Source organism: Macaca fascicularis, chromosome 9 (genome assembly GCF_037993035.2).
Source record: "Macaca fascicularis isolate 582-1 chromosome 9, T2T-MFA8v1.1".
In the NCBI taxonomy this organism is placed as follows: Eukaryota; Metazoa; Chordata; class Mammalia; order Primates; family Cercopithecidae; genus Macaca; species Macaca fascicularis.
This window is the reverse complement of record NC_088383.1, coordinates 94,053,583-94,071,406: the sequence shown is the minus strand read 5'-3', so window position 1 is coordinate 94,071,406 and position 17,824 is coordinate 94,053,583.

Below are 17,824 nucleotides of genomic sequence, written 5' to 3'. Positions count from 1 at the left end.
ACCTCAGCCTCCCAAGTAAAGTAGCTGAGTAGTTGGGACTACAAACACACGCAACCACACCTGATAATTTTTGTAATTTTTGTATGGATGGGGTTTCACAATGTTGTGCAAGCTGTTCTCAAACTCCTGGACTCAAGCAATCTACTTGCCTCAAAAGTGCTTGGATTACAGGTACGAGTCACTGTGCCTGGCCCAAAGAGTTCATTAACGCTTCTTGATCTAAAATAACTACTCCTTTCTTCTCTTGGACAATTCAAGAAAAAAGATATATAGCTATTCATTAATGAAAAAAAAAAAGCTTCTCTTATATTAGGCAGGGAGACATTAAGATTTATAAAACTGTATACTCCCATCCTGAGCTAAAACCACTAAATGGTATTTTGACATAACTGTGCTAGAAGGAAGGAAATTGGGAATTATATTCCAATGGTAATAACTACTATTATTCTCAAAGCATTTTCATACCTCTACAATTTTATCTTTACAAAGATATGTTAGCAGAGACATATTTGGACCAAAGCTATACACTTTTTCTCTATAAAGTATTCAAAGAACAATGTGACAATTATAGTTGTATGGTAAGAAATATTAATATAAAGAATGTATTAACTGTAAATTCATTGTTAAAGATAATTTACACATTGTGGTTGTTATGTTGTACAAATGTCAAAAAATAATCTTGGGATAAATTGCTTTCTTATAATCACTTAATGGTAATTTTTTGTGTGTGTCAGATATGCTTTTATTTCATCCTGATGAAATTTATTCAGAGATAAATGTAGTGCTTACAGTACCTATATTATCCTGGATTTGTTTCTGGTTTGTTTAAGAACATTTTAAATTTTAATATCTATTTTAAAAGTTTTACTCGCTTGTATCTTTTAAAAAGACTCTAATTCTTCCTGAAAGCAGAAGTGTATAGTAAAATATGAGAAATTATTCTTACATGATATCATTTGACATGATATCCAGAATGCTGCTGGCTTCCAATTTTTTTGTTTGTTTGTTTGTTTTGAGATGCTCTGTTGCCAGGCTGGAGTGCAGTGGTGCAATCTCGGCTCATTGCAACCTCCACCTCCCAGGTTCAAGCGTTTCTCCTGCATCAGCTTCCCGAGTAGCTGGGACTACAGGCACACGCCACCACGCCTGCTAATTTCTGTATTTTTAGTAGAGACAGGGTTTCACCATGTTGCTCAGTATGATCTCGATCTCTTGACCTCTTGATCCACCTGCCTCGGCCTCCCAAAGTGCTGGGAAAACAGGCGTGAGCCACCACGCCCAGCCACTTCCAATTTTAAAATAGAGAATTCGACTGACCAGGTCAATGTCTCTTTCAGTTCTCACACTAAGTTTTTCTTGCTGGATGGTTGAATTAGAAGAATTTCTCCTAGGAATCTAGTCTAGGCATGGTGGCTCACGCCACTTTGAGGGGCCAATGGGTGCAGATTGGTTGAGCCCCAGAGTTCTAGACAGGCCAGCCTGGACACCATAGTGAAACCCCATATCCACAAAAACCACAAAAATTAGCCAGGCATGGTGGCACATGCCTGTAGTCCCAGCTACTCAGGAGGCTGAGGTAGGAGAATAGATTGAGTCCCAGAAGTCAAGCCTGCAGTGAGTGAATGTGCCACTGCACTCCAGGCTGGGTGACAGCACTGAGCAAGACCCTGTCTCAATTAAAAAAGAAAAAAAAGAAAAAAGAAAATTTCTTCTAGGAATCAAGTCTCTAAAATGCACTTATGGGTATTTTCCCATCTACCCTTTCAAATTCTGATTATTCCTTTTACAACTCAATAGTAGATTAGGACAGATTTTCCAAGTTATTCAACTGAGATAGAATTTAAACCTTATTCATGATTTTTGGCTAAGACAGTCTAGGCAGAGACCAGCTGTGGCAATCAGAATTCTTAGCAATCGCCAACTACTACTAGTCTGACAGAGATGTTCCTTTGGCCAATGATTTCTCTTTTCTCTCACCTTCATTTTCTTGCCTCTCCTTTGCACCACCTCCATCCTGCAACCCTAATCAGATCATCCACAATTCCAGAGCCCCAGTTCCTTTTATCCTATCATTATATGTAACATAATTACAATAAAAGCTACTTTTAAAACTGAGGGCATACTCTGTTAGAGTCACTCTGCTAACCATTTTGCATGCATTACGATGCAGTCTCATGTTTTATGGATTGACTGACCATGTGTCCTGTTTGTTAAGAACAATGCTATTTATCTGTATTGTACTAGTATACTTAATCGCAGCGCTCCCTTTCATTCTCAGAAGTGACCTGGTTAGGACAATAATTGATATGATCATTGTATATTTCATTAGTTTCCCAGGGCTGTTATAACAAATTACAAAAAACTTTGTGGCTTAAAACAATAAAAATTAATTTTTTCACAGTTCTGGAGGCAACACATCTGAAATCAAGGTGTCAGCAGGACTCCCTCCCAAGGCTGTAGGGGAAAGTCCTTCTATCCCTCTTCCAGTTTCTGCTGGTGCCTGGCTCTCTTGATTTGTGACAGAATAACTCCCGTCTCTGCCTCCGTCTTCACATGGCCTTCTCCATGTCTCTGTGTCCTTTTCTCTTCTGCTTCTCATAAGGACACTTGCTATTGGATGGCAATGACAGACAATCTTTCTAATCCACATGATCTTATCTCAACATCCATCCTTACCTTACCTTAACTTACCTTATCTGTAAAGACCTTCATTCTAAATTAGGTCACATTCTGAGGTTTTGCGTAGACATATCTTTGGGGGGCTACAATTCACACCCACTACCTATAGATACATGTAGTAAGTTTTTAAACTGGCATATAAAAAATAGGCCCTGTTAAAATTGCCTTTGAAAAATATCTCCATATCTGTGAGGGATTGCTTCCAGGACCCTCACAGATCACCAAAGTCTGAGCATAATCAAATGCTGCAGTTGGCGCTGCAGAGCCCATGGATACAAAAAGTCTTCCTTCCTTATATGTGAGTTTTACATCTCGAGAATATGGCACTTTCCATCTGCATTTTGTTGCCAGTGTGGAACCTGACAATGTGGAGGCCTGACTGCACTTATTGAAAAAAGAAATCCCCCATAAGCAGGATTTGAACTGCCCATTCAGTTCAAACCCATGTTACATAAGAGTCAACTGTATAAAATTTTTATTCACGTTAAAATTTGAAACTGCTTGGTCAAACTGAACAGAAGATAAGAAGAAATGTCTATGTTCAATTTAGAAAATTTAAATAATGTATTATGCCTTTAAGACAACAAAGGTAAATTCCAAGCCTTGAAGGAGAAGCTTGGAGAATTAAAAAAAAAAAAATATATATATATATATATACACACACACACACACACACACATATATATACACACACACATATATATATGTATTTCTCCTTGCCTCTACTGTTTTATAGTAATCTTGTTTAAGCTTAATATAATTAACAAATTATTGTTCCAAGAATTATATATGATAGAGATATCTCTTCTTAGTTGTATCCCATTTGAACCTCATTTTAATTCATAACTTATTCTCACATTACTGACAAGAAATGCATAGCTTAGAGATCAGTTTCCAGCAACAGTTCACATTTAGAAAGCTATAGAACTAAGATTCTAGTTCTGATGGCAAAACAGATTCTCTGAAATACTATGTCAGTTATAGCAGTTAATAATTAGATTAGATATCATAATTACAGATAATATAGGTGTAGTATAATAGATAATATAGATATAATTGCATGTAATTATTAGATAATTAGAAAATGCTTCTAATAACAAATGCAACAACTTTTAAATTTGTTTATAAATTAAAAATGCTATAATTCATGTTTAAAAACAGACAATAGTACCAATACAAAGATAAAGTAATTCCTCTAGATTCCCCAGTTCATGTGGAGAAATCATTACAGGGAATTTTTATGCAGACAATTTTCTATGCATTTACAAGTACATATGTACATATGTACATACACGTGTGTATTAGTTATATAATACACACATTTATCTTTTACATCTTATACAAATGAGATTCAATGTGACATAATGTTCTGCAACCTTTTCCACTTAATAAATACCTTGTCATACAGATCTTCCTTATTCTTTGTAGCTGCTACCTACCATGACTTTGTGGGAATGTTTTCTATAATTTATTTAGATGGCTCTTTTTTTTCCATAAGTTATTGGGGTACAGGTGTATTTGGTTACATTAGTAAGTTCTTTAGTGGTGATTTGTGAGATTTTCATGCACCCATCACGCAAGAAGTATACACTGCACTATATTTGTAGTCTTTTATCCCTTGCCCCCCTCCCACTCTTCTCCCCAAGTCCCCAAAGTCCATGGTTTCGTTTTTATGTCTTTGTGTCCTCATAGCTTAGCTCTCCCACATCAGTGAAAATATATGATCTTTGCTTTGCCATTCCTTAGTTAATTCACTTAGAATAATAGTCTCCAACTCAACCAGGTCACTACAAATGCTGTTAATTCATTCCTTTTTGTGGCTGCATAATATTCCTATATACACACCACTGTTGCTTTATCTACTCATTGATTGATCGGCATTTGGACTGGTTCCATGATTTTGCAATTGTGAATTGTGCTTCTATAAACATGCATGTGCAAGTATCTTTTTCAAATGACTTACTTTCCTCTGGGTAGGTACTCAGTACTAGGGTTACTGGATCAGATGGTAGTTCTACTTTTAGTTCGTTAAGGAATCTCCACACTATTTTCCTCAGTGGCTGTACTGGTTTAGATTCCCACCAGCAGTGTAGAAGTGTTCCCTGTTCACCACATCCATCCCAACATCTACTGTTTTTTGATTTTTTTATTGTGGCCATTCTTGCAGGAGTGAGGTGGTGTCACATTGTGCTTTTGATTTACATTTCCCTGATCATTGGTGATGATGAGCATTATTTCAAATGTTTGTTGGTTATTTGTATATCTTCTTTCTGATAATTGTCTATTTGTGTCCTTAGCCCATATTTTGATGAGATTATTTGTTTTTTTCTTGTTAATTTGTTTGAGTTCATTGTAGATTCTGGATATTAGTCTTTTGTCAGATGTATAGATTGTGAAGATTTTCTCCCACTCTGTGGATTGTCTATATACTCTGATGACTGTTCCTTGTGCCATGCAAAAGCTCTTTAGTTTAGTCAGGTCCCAGATATTTATCTTTGTTTTTATTACATTTGCTTTTGCAAATGTTCTTGGTCATGAAATCCTTGCCTAGGCCAATGTCTAGAAGGATTTTTCCAATGTTATCTTCTAGAATTTTTATAGTTTCAGGTATTAGGTTTAAGTCCTTAGTCCACCTTGAGTTAATTTTTGTATAGGTGAGAGATGAGGACTCAGTTTAATTCTCCTACATGTGGCTAGGAGAATTATCCCAGCACCATCTGTTGAAAAGAGTGTCCTTTTCCCGCTTTATGTTTTTGTTTGCCTTGTCAAAGATCAGTTGGCTGTAAGTACTTGGGTGTATTTCTGGGTTCTCTATTCTGTTCCATTGGTCTATATGCCTATTTTTGTACTAATACCATGCTGTTTTGGTGACTATGGCCTTATAGTATAGTTTGAAATCAGGTAGTGTGCTGCCTCCAGATTTTCTCTTTTTGCTTAGTCTTGCTTTGGCTATGCAGGCTTTTTATTGGTTCTATATTAATTTTAGAATTTTTTTTTTATAATTCTATGAAGGATGATGGTGGTATTTCAATGGGGATTGCATGGAATTTGTAGATTTCTTTAGACAGTATGGTCATTTTCACAATATTAATTCTAACCATCCATGAGCATGGGATGTGTTTCCCATTAGTTTATGTTGTCTATTATTTCTTTTAGCAGTGTTTTGTAGTTTTTCTTGTAGAGGTCTTTGGACTGCATCCAAAGCCATATTCCTAAGTATTTTATTTTATTTTATTTTATTTTATTTTATTTTACGTTACTTTTTGCAGCTATTGTAAAAGGGGTTGAGTTCTTGATTTGATTCTCTGCTTGGTCACTGCTGGTGTTAGGAGAGCTACAGATTTGTGTACATTAATCTTGTACCTTGAAACTTTGCTGAATTCTTCTATCAGTTCTAGGAGCTTCCTGGAAGAATCCTTAGGGTTTTCAAGGAAAACGGTTATATCATCATCAAACAATGACAGTTTGACTTCCTCTTTACTGATTTGGATGCCCTTTATTTCTTTCTCTTGTCTTATTGCTCTGGCTAGGACTTCCAATACTGCGTTGAAGAGGAGTGGTGAGAGTGGGCATCCTTATCTTGTTTCAGTTCTTAGAGGGAATGCTTTCAACCTTTCCCCATTCAGTATTATGTTGGCTGTGAGTTTGTCATAGATGGATTTTATTACATTAAGGTATGTCCCTTGTATGCCAATTTTGTTGAGAGTTTTAATCATAAAGGATGCTGGATTTTGCTGAATACTTTTTTTGGATCTATTGAGATGATCATGTGATCTTTATTTTTAATCCTCTTTCTGTGGTGTATCACATTTATTGACTTATTATCATGCTTCTTGGTGTGGATGTTTTGCTAGTGAGTTCTTATCCATTCTGAGGTTCTGTATCTTTTAAGTGGAGCATTTAGGCCATTTGCAGTCAATGTTAATATTGAAATGTGAGATACTATTGCATTCATCATGCTCTTTGTTGCCTCTGTACTTTGGGTTTTTGGTTTTTGTTGTTGCTTTTTAACTTGTATTTTTGTTTTATCGGTCCTGTGTGATTTATGCTTTAAAGAGATTCTGTTTTGATGTGTTTCCAGGATTTGTTTCAAGATTTTGAGCTCCTTTTAGCAGTATTTACAGTGGTGGCTTGGTAATGGCAAATTCTATCAGCATTTGTTTGTCTGAAAACAATTGTATTTTTCCTTGATATACGATGCTTAGTTTTGCTGCATACAAAATTCTTGGCTGATAATTGTTTTGTTTGAGGAAGCTGAAATAGGGCCCCAATCCCTTCTAGTTTGTAGGGTTTCTGCTGAGAAATCTGCTGTTAATCTGATAGGTGTTCCTTTATAGGTTACCTGGTGCTCCTGCCTCACAGCTCTTAAGATGGAGAAATAAGAATACTTTTACACTGTTGGTGGGATTGTAAACTAGTTCAACCATTATGGAAAATAGTATGGCGATTCCTCAAGGATCTAGAACTAGAAGTACCATATGACCCAGCCATCCCATTACTGGGAATATACCCAAAGGATTATAAATCATGCTGCTATAAAGACACATGCACATGTATGTTCATTGCAGCACTATTCACAATAGCAAAGACTTGGAATCGACCTAAATGTCCATCAGTGACAGACTGGATTAAGAAAATGTGGCGGCCGGGCGCGGTGGCTCAAGCCTGTAATCCCAGCACTTTGGGAGGCCGAGGCGGGCAGATCACAAGGTCAGGAGATCGAGACCACAGTGAAACCCCGTCTCTACTAAAAATACAAAAAATTAGCCAGGCGCGGTGGCGGGCGCCTGTAGTCCTAGCTACTCAGGAGGCTGAGGCAGGAGAATGGCGTGAACCCAGGAGGTGGAGCTTGCAGTGAGCCGAGATCGCGCCACTGCACTCCAGCCTGGGCAACAGCGTGAGACTCCGTCTCAAAAAAAAAAAAAAAAAGAAAATGTGGCACATATACACCATGGAATACTAGGCAGCCATAAAAAAGGATGAGTTTGTGTCCTTTGTAGGGACATGGATGCAGCTGGAAACCATCATTCTCAGCAAACTATCACAAGAACAAAAAACCAAACACCGCATGTTCTCACTCACAGGTGGGAACTGAACAATGAGATCACTTGGACTCGGGAAGGGGAACATCACACACCGGGGCCTATTATGGAGAGGGGGCGAGGGGGGAGGGATTGCATTGGGAGTTATACCTGATGTAAATAACGAGCTGATGGGTGCTGACGAGTTGATGGGTGCAGCACACCAACATGGCACAAGTATACATATGTAACAAACCTGCATGTTATGCACATGTACCCTAGAACTTAAAGTATAATAATAAAAAAAAATTAAATAAAAAAAAGATTCTTTCCTTTGTCTTATCTTTGGATAAATCAGGGATATCTTCTTGGTATGGATCCTTTGCTGGTGAATTAGTGTGATTTTTTGGGGGGGAGGTGTTGAAGAGCTTTGTTTTGTTGTATTACCAGGGTTGGTTTCTGGTTTCTTCTCATTTGGGTAGGCTCTGTCAGAGAGAAGACCTAGGGTTGAAGGCTGTTGTTCGGATTCTTTTGTCCCTCGGGGTGTTGCCTCGATGAAGTATTTTCTCTCTTTTCCTATGGATGTGGCTTCCTGTGAGCCAAACTGCAGCGATTGTTGTCTCTCTTCTGGGTCTAGCTACCCAGCGAGTCTACCCGGCTCCGGTGTGGTACTGGGGGTTGTCTGCACAGAGTCCTGTGATGTTAACCATCTATGGGTCTCTTAGCCATGGATACCAGCGCCGGTTCTGGTGTAGATGGCTGGGGGTGGGGCGGGGGGTGTGCAATGGACTCCATGAGAGTTCTTAGCTTTGGTGGTTTGACGTTCTATTTTTGTGTTGGTTGGCCTCCTGCCAGGAGGTGGCACTTTCCAGAGAGTATCAACTGTGATATGGGGAGGAACTGGCGGTGTCCAGGGCCCTAGAACTCCCAGACTATATGCCCTTTGTCTTCTGCTACCAGGGTAGGTATGGAAGGACTATCAGGTGAGTGCGGGGCTAGGTATGTTTGAGTTCAGACTCTTCTTGGGCAGGCCTTGCTGCAGCTGCTGTGGGGGACCAGGGTGAGTTTCCCAGGTCATTGGAGTTGTGTACCTAGGAGGATGATGGCTGCCTCTGCTGAGTCATGCAGGTTGTCAGGAAAGTTGGGGAAAGCCTGCAGTCACAGGCTTCACCCAGCTCCCACGCAATGTGAAGGGCTGGTCTCACTCCCACTGTGCCCCATCAACAGCCCCCAAACTGCTTCCAGCTGGAGAGCGATACAGGCTTGAAAATCTACCCCAGGCTATCTGCCTCCCAGGTGTGAAAGAAAAGGGCTTAGTTCTTTCCCCGCCTAAGGAGTCTGCACACCGAGTTTAAGTCATCCCCCAAGTTCTGGCCAGAAGGCTTCTCACCTGTTCAAATTGTTACAAAGCTCAGTTAGAGATTTGCTTCTCCCTGTGTAGTTTTATCCCCTACTCCTCTCCCGTTGGATCCCTGTGTTGCCAGGCAGGAATGGCCTGCTAGGGGATCCCGCGAGCTCCCAGGGCCTTTCTGCTGCTTTCTCTACCCCTGTATTTCACTCAGCTCTCCACACGGACTCAGCTCCAGGTAAGGTCATAAACTTCTCCTGCAAACAGACCTTCAGCGTCTCCAGTGGGGTTGTGTGTTTGGGAGAGGAGGGTCTCCCTTTCCCACTTCTGCAGTTGGGGCACTCACAGTTCTGGGGGGTCTCCTGGGTCCTTCAGGGGCACTTCACTTCCTTCAGAGGGTCTGTGGGTCCTCTCCGGATTGCTGATTTCTAGATGGCTTTTATAAACAATGCTGCAACCAATATGTTGGTACACATATATTTGAAAATATGTGTGTGATAGCTTGAAGATAAAGTCCTCGAAGTAAAAATTCTTTGTCAAAAGGCATGCTTATTTGAATTTCAAAAGATACTGTCAGGTAAGTAATATGATACTTCCTGAAGCAAGAAATTTATTGCTGAACATTTATACTTGTTATACATCTTTTATATCTAACCAAATCAGCCTTATTCTAAATTTTAACCACTATTTCTGTTTCTGCCCTCTGGAAGAACCACCACAACAAAAATAAGTATTTACCTTTGTAATATAGCATACATTCAAATACTTTTAAAAAGTCTCATCTAAATATTTTTCTCGTCATGTGGAACATTCTCAGTTTTGCAACTATTCATCTTTGGAACAGTTTCAGAATCTTTATCTGACTGTTTATAATCCTCTGACTTTATCTGTGTCTTTCTTTAAGTGGGCTGCTTTCTCTCAGTGCAAAGCCTTGTGAAAAACTTCCAGAGATCTCGTTTGCAATTGATGTGGTCCAAGGAAGAACCCTCACAAATTCTTACTTCATCTACCAGGGTGTAACAAGACACTATTTCATTTGTTGATTTTTTTTAATTGGAGTGAATTAAAGATACATTTCCTTGTCCTACTTAGTATGATAGGAAACAGATTATTTTAGACAGAAATTTTAATGATCACATGCTATAGTTTAGTAAGTTTTTTTTTTTTTTTTTCTTATGGTCACAAATGTAATTCCTGTAGATTCCCCAGTTTGTGTAGAGAAGACACAACAGAGAGTTTTTATGTAGACCAGAAGTTTTTCTATGCATTTATAAGTATATACATATTATATATGTAAAATACACATATATATCTTTTACATTACATTATCTTACACACTATGTCAAATTGAATCTCATTGTATAAATGTTAATAAAGGTTTTTAAATCTTTGCATAAATGTTAATAAGGTTTATAAAAGGTTTATAAATCCCATTGTATAAAATGAGATTCAACTTGACATAATGTTCTGCAAACTTTTCCACTTGGATCTAGTATTTTTTCTGGGAATTAACATTATTCTTACTTTTTCATAGTTTCTACAATGTATTTTTCTCTTGTTTAGAATATCAGAACTTTCTCTTCTAATTTTCTCCACCATTTTTCAAATATTTGTTCAAGGTTACCTAGTATGCCTTTATGATCATTACAAAATTATTAACTGAGCATAGATATGGAAGGCTTTATCTTCTATGGAGTGTACTCTGGGGAGCGTCTTAAGGCCTTAGTTGTAATCAAGCATATATGTACTATGGTTGCTACAGAGCTGCAGTATAAATATGGAACATACATCCACAGAAAGACTTGTGCAGAGTATTCATAGAAGCTTTATTTACAGTATCGCAATATTACTAGCCAAATGTCTGTTGACAGGTGAATGAATACACAAAATGTGATTTATCTATATAATGAAATAATATTAATCAGTGAAAAGTCTACTTAGTGCTAGAAATATGCTAAGCTGGATCTAGACCCTAGTCCGAGATGGACTAAGCTGGATCTTAACCTGAAACATTTTGAAATCACCTGCAGTCTCTTTTATCTTCTCCACTCAGCTGCTCTTCTACTTCACTTGACAACTGAAAGATATCTTTGAATCCCTTCAGAATATTCTTTTTTATTGTTTGTATTCTAATATGCACCATGTTCTGCAATGGTGTTCTTTTTCACTCCAACTATTATAGATTTTATCTGAATTTTAAAATTTTGCTTTTAGAAAGTATAGGACTACATAGAATCATGGTACTCTTTTATTTGAGAAGGTTATACATTCTTGATATACAATATCTGAAAAAATCAGAAATAGCTGTGATAAATTACCATGCTTCTGATTATTCAGATGGGTGAGTGGACTATTACAGACTCCAAAGCATCAGAATTGTTGGATGGTTTAAGATTTGCCTTTCATTCATTCTGTGACTCTTTAGGAAAAAGTACCAGAGATAAAATATGGGCATTTATGTAGCAGGGCTCACTCTCCTCATATCACAGGACACTACAATTATGGTAGCACAAGGAGTATTCCTCTGTCTTTTTTTCCTTTGATTATAAATAATGAGTGCTCTTAGAATTAGAAATACAGAAACACAAGAAGTCAATGATTTTAAAGATGTAATGACCAAAGTAAAACCACAGGAAACTTAAAGTCAGTGATATGTTATAAGTATTGAGGTAATTTTTACATCTTTTATGTGACCTTGTAAACTCCTTGGCAGAAACTCAAACCTTACTACCAAAGTCTGCTAACTTGAGAGAAGAGTGAATATAAACAGGTTCTGAGGTATCTTAAAGAATTAGCTAGACCTCGCCTACTCTAAGCATAAATTTTGGTATCTAGAGCTTTCCTATTAAGAAGTGATTTAATTTTACTTTATACATATAGTATTTCTATTGTTTTAATATATTTAAAGTCTAGTTAAATCTTTTATGTTTTCATTTCAAGCTTCCTGGTGACATCTAACTCCAGGAAGATGTTGCATATTTTATTTTATTTTATTTTATTTTATTTTATTTTATTTTTTTAAAATTTATTTATTATTATTATACTTTAAGTTGTAGGGTACATGTGCATAACGTGCAGGTTTGTTACATATGTATACTTGTGCCATGTTGGTGTGCTGCACCCATCAACTCGTCATTTACATCAGGTATAACTCCCAATGCAATCCCTCCCCCCTCCCCCCTCCCCATGATAGGCCCCGGTGTGTGATGTTCCCCTTCCTGAGTCCAAGTGATCTCATTGTTCAGTTCCCACCTATGAGTGAGAACATGCGGTGTTTGGTTTTCTGTTCTTGTGATAGTTTGCTAAGAATGATGGTTTCCAGCTGCATCCATGTCCCTACAAAGGACACAAACTCATCCTTTTTTATGGCTGCATAGTATTCCATGGTGTATATGTGCCACATTTTCTTAATCCAATCTGTCACTGATGGACATTTGGGTTGATTCCAAGTCTTTGCTATTGTGAATAGTGCCGCAATAAACATACGTGTGCATGTGTCTTTATAGCAGCATAATTTATAATCCTTTGGGTATATACCCAGTAATGGGATGGCTGGGTCATATGGTACATCTAGTTCTAGATCCTTGAGGAATTGCCATACTGTTTTCCATAATGGTTGAACTAGTTTACAATCCCACCAACAGTATAAAAGTATTCCTATTTCTCCACATCCTCTCCAGCACCTGTTGTTTCCTGACTTTTTAATGATCGCCATTCTAACTGGTGTGAGATGGTATCTCATTGTGGTTTTGATTTGCATTTCTCTGATGGCCAGTGATGATGAGCATTTTTTCATGTGTCTGTTGGCTGTATGAATGTCTTCTTTTGAGAAATGTCTGTTCATATCCTTTGCCCACTTTTTGATGGGGTTGTTTGTTTTTTTTCTTGTAAATTTGTTTGAGTTCTTTGTAGGTTCTGGATATTAGCCCTTTGTCAGATGAGTAGATTGCAAAAATTTTCTCCGATTCTGTAGGTTGCCTGTTCACTCTGATGGTAGTTTCTTTTGCTGTGCAGAAGCTCTTTAGTTTAATGAGATCCCATTTGTCAATTTTGGCTTTTGCAGCCGTTGCTTTTGGTGTTTTAGACATGAAGTCTTTGCCCATGCCTATGTCCTGAATGGTACTACCTAGGTTTTCCTCTAGGATTTTTATGGTATTAGGTCTAACATTTAAGTCTCTAATCCATCTTGAATTAATTTTCGTATAAGGAGTAAGGAAAGGATCCAGTTTCAGCTTTCTACTTATGGCTAGCCAATTTTCCCAGCACCATTTATTAAATAGGGAATCCTTTCCCCATTTCTTGTTTCTCTCAGGTTTGTCAAAGATCGGATGGCTGTAGATGTGTGGTATTATTTCTGAGGACTCTGTTCTGTTCCATTGGTCTATATCTCTGTTTTGGTGCCAGTACCATGCTGTTTTGGTTACTGTAGCCTTGTAGTATAGTTTGAAGTCAAGTAGCGTGATGCCTCCAGCTTTGTTCTTTTGACTTAGGATTGTCTTGGAGATGCGGGCTCTTTTTTGGTTCCATATGAACTTTAAAGCAGTTTTTTCCAATTCTGTGAAGAAACTCATTGGTAGCTTGATGGGGATGGCATTGAATCTATAAATTACCTTGGGCAGTATGGCCATTTTCACGATATTGATTCTTCCTATCCATGAGCATGGTATGTTCTTCCATTTGTTTGTGTCCTCTTTTATTTCACTGAGCAGTGGTTTGTAGTTCTCCTTGAAGAGGTCCTTTACATCCCTTGTAAGTTGGATTCCTAGGTATTTTATTCTCTTTGAAGCAATTGTGAATGGAAGTTCATTCCTGATTTGCCTCTCTGTTTGTCTGTTACTGGTGTATAAGAATGCTTGTGATTTTTGCACATTAATTTTGTATCCTGAGACTTTGCTGAAGTTGCTTATCAGCTTAAGGAGGTTTTGGGCTGAGACAATGGGGTTTTCTAAATATACAATCATGTCATCTGCAAACAGGGACAATTTGACTTCTTCTTTTCCTAACTGAATACCCTTGATTTCTTTCTCTTGCCTAATTGCCCTAGCCAGAACTTCCAACACTATGTTGAATAGGAGTGGTGAGAGAGGGCATCCCTGTCTTGTGCCAGTTTTCAAAGGGAATTTTTCCAGTTTTTGCCCATTCAGTATGATATTGGCTGTGGGTTTGTCATAAATAGCTCTTATTATTTTGATGTATGTTCCATCAATACCGAATTTATTGAGCGTTTTTAGCATGAAGGGCTGTTGAATTTTGTCAAAAGCCTTTTCTGCATCTATTGAGATAATCATGTGGTTCTTGTCTTTGGTTCTGTTTATATGCTGGATTATGTTTATTGATTTGCGAATGTTGAACCAGCCTTGCATCCCAGGGATGAAGCCCACTTGATCATGGTGGATAAGCTTTTTGATGTGTTGCTGAATCCGGTTTGCCAGTATTTTATTGAGGATTTTTGCATCGATGTTCATCACGGATATTGGTCTAAAATTCTCTTTTTTTGTTGTGTCTCTGCCAGGCTTTGGTATCAGGATGATGTTGACCTCATAAAATGAGTTAGGGAGGATTCCCTCTTTTTCTATGGATTGGAATAGTTTCAGAAGGAATGGTACCAACTCCTCCTTGTACCTCTGGTAGAATTCAGCTGTGAATCCATCTGGTCCTGGACTTTTTTTGGTTGGTAGGCTATTAATTATTGCCTCAATTTCAGAGCCTGCTATTGGTCTATTCAGGGATTCAACTTCTTCCTGGTTTAGTCTTGGAAGAGTGTAAATGTCCAGGAAATTATCCATTTCTTCTAGATTTTCCAGTTTATTTGCATAGAGGTGTTTATAGTATTCTCTGATGGTAGTTTGTATTTCTGTGGGGTCGGTGGTGATATCCCCTTTATCATTTTTAATTGCGTTGATTTGATTCATCTCTCTTTTCTTCTTTATTAGTCTTGCTAGTGGTCTGTCAATTTTGTTGATCTTTTCAAAAAACCAACTCCTGGATTCATTGATTTTTTGGAGAGTTTTTTGTGTCTCTATCTCCTTCAGTTCTGCTCTGATCTTAGTTATTTCTTGCCTTCTGCTAGCTTTCGAATGTGTTTGCTCTTGCTTCTCTAGTTCTTTTAATTGCGATGTTAGAGTGTCAATTTTAGATCTTTCCTGCTTTCTCTTGTGGGCATTTAGTGCTATAAATTTCCCTCTACACACTGCTTTAAATGTGTCCCAGAGATTCTGGTATGTTGTGTCTTTGTTATCATTGGTTTCAAAGAACATCTTTATTTCTGCCTTCATTTCGTTATGTACCCAGTAGTCATTCAGGAGCAGGTTATTCAGTTTCCATGTAGTTGAGCGGTTTTGATTGAGTTTCTTAGTCCTGAGTTCTAGTTTGATTGCACTGTGGTCTGAGAGACAGTTTGTTATAATTTCTGTTCTTGTACATTTGCTGAGGAGTGCTTTACTTCCAATTACGTGGTCGATTTTGGAGTAAGTACGATGTGGTGCTGAGAAGAATGTATATTCTGTTGATTTGGGGTGGAGAGTTCTATAGATGTCTATTAGGTCTGCTTGCTGCAGAGATGAGTTCAATTCCTGGATATCCTTGTTAACTTTCTGTCTCGTTGATCTGTCTAATGTTGACAGTGGAGTGTTGAAGTCTCCCATTATTATTGTATGGGAGTCTAAGTCTCTTTGTAAGTCTCTAAGGACTTGCTTTATGAATCTGGGTGCTCCTGTATTGGGTGCATATATATTTAGGATAGTTAGCTCTTCCTGTTGAATTGATCCCTTTACCATTATGTAATGGCCTTCTTTGTCTCTTTTGATCTTTGATGGTTTAAAGTCTGTTTTATCAGAGACTAGTATTGCAACCCCCGCTTTTTTTTGTTCTCCATTTGCTTGGTAAATCTTCCTCCATCCCTTTATTTTGAGCCTATGTATGTCTCTGCGTGTGAGATGGGTCTCCTGAATACAGCAGACTGATGGGTCTTGACTCTTTATCCAATTTGCCAGTCTGTGTCTTTTAATTGGAGCATTTTAGTCCATTTACATTTAAGGTTAAGATTGTTATGTGTGAACTTGTTCCTGCCATTATGATATTAACTGGTTATTTTGCTCGTTAGTTGATGCAGTTTCTTCCTAGCCTCGATGGTCTTTACATTTTGGCATGTTTTTGCAATGGCTGGTACCGGTTGTTCCTTTCCATGTTTAGTGCTTCCTTCAGGGTCTCTTGTAAGGCAGGCCTAGTGGTGACAAAATCTCTAAGCATTTGCTTATCTGTAAAGGATTTTATTTCTCCTTCACTTATGAAACTTAGTTTGGCTGGATATGAAATTCTGGGTTTAAAATTCTTTTCTTTAAGAATGTTGAATATTGGCCCCCACTCTCTTCTGGCTTGGAGAGTTTCTGCCGAGAGATCTGCTGTTAGTCTGATGGGCTTCCCTTTGTGGGTAACCCGACCTTTCTCTCTGGCTGTCCTTAAGATTTTTTCCTTCATTTCAACTTTGGTGAATCTGGCAATTATGTGTCTTGGAGTTGCTCTTCTCGAGGAGTATCTTTGTGGCATTCTCTGTATTTCCTGGATTTGAATGTTGGCCTGCCCTACTAGGTTGGGGAAGTTCTCCTGGATGATATCCTGAAGAGTGTTTTCCAACTTGGTTCCATTTTCCCCCTCACTTTCAGGCACCCCAATCAGATGTAGATTTGGTCTTTTTACATAATCCCATACTTCTTGCAGGCTTTGTTCATTTCTTTTTCTTCTTTTTTCTTTTGGTTTCTCTTCTCGCTTCATTTCATTCATTTGATCCTCAATCGCAGATACTCTTTCTTCCAGTTGATCGAGTCGGTTACTGAAGCTTGTGCATTTGTCACGTATTTCTCGTGTCATGGTTTTCATCTCTTTCATTTCGTTTATGACCTTCTCTGCATTAATTACTCTAGCCATCAATTCTTCCACTTTTTTTTCAAGATTTTTAGTTTCTTTGCGCTGGGTACGTAATTCCTCCTTTAGCTCTGAGAAATTTGATGGACTGAAGCCTTCTTCTCTCATCTCGTCAAAGTCATTCTCCGTCCAGCTTTGATCCGTTGCTGGCGATGAGCTGCGCTCCTTTGCCGGGGGAGATGTGCTCTTATTTTTGGAATTTCCAGCTTTTCTGCCCTGCTTTTTCCCCATCTTTGTGGTTTTATCTGCCTCTGGTCTTTGATGATGGTGATGTACTGATGGGGTTTTGGTGTAGGTGTCCTTCCTGTTTGATAGTTTTCCTTCTAACAGTCAGGACCCTCAGCTGTAGGTCTGTTGGAGATTGCTTGAGGTCCACTCCAGACCCTGTTTGCCTGGGTATCAGCAGCAGAGGCTGCAGAAGATAGAATATTTCTGAACAGCGAGTGTACCTGTCTGATTCTTGCTTTGGAAGCTTCCTCTCAGGGGTGTACTCCACCCTGTGAGGTGTGGAGTGTCAGACTGCCCCTAGTGGGGGATGTCTCCCAGTTAGGCTACTCAGGGGTCAGGGACCCACTTAAGCAGGGAGTCTGTCCCTTCTCAGATCTCAACCTCCGTGTTGGGAGATCCACTGCTCTCTTCAAAGCTGTCAGACAGAGTCGTTTGCGTCTGCAGAGGTTTCAGCTGCGTTTGTTATTGCCCTGTCCCCAGAGGTGGAGTCTACAGACACAGGCAGGTTTCCTTGAGCTGCTGTGAGCTCCACCCAGTTCGAGCTTCCCAGCAGCTTTGTTTACCTACTTAAGCCTCAGCAATGGCGGGCGCCCCTCCCCCAGCCTCGCTGCTGCCTTGCCGGTAGATC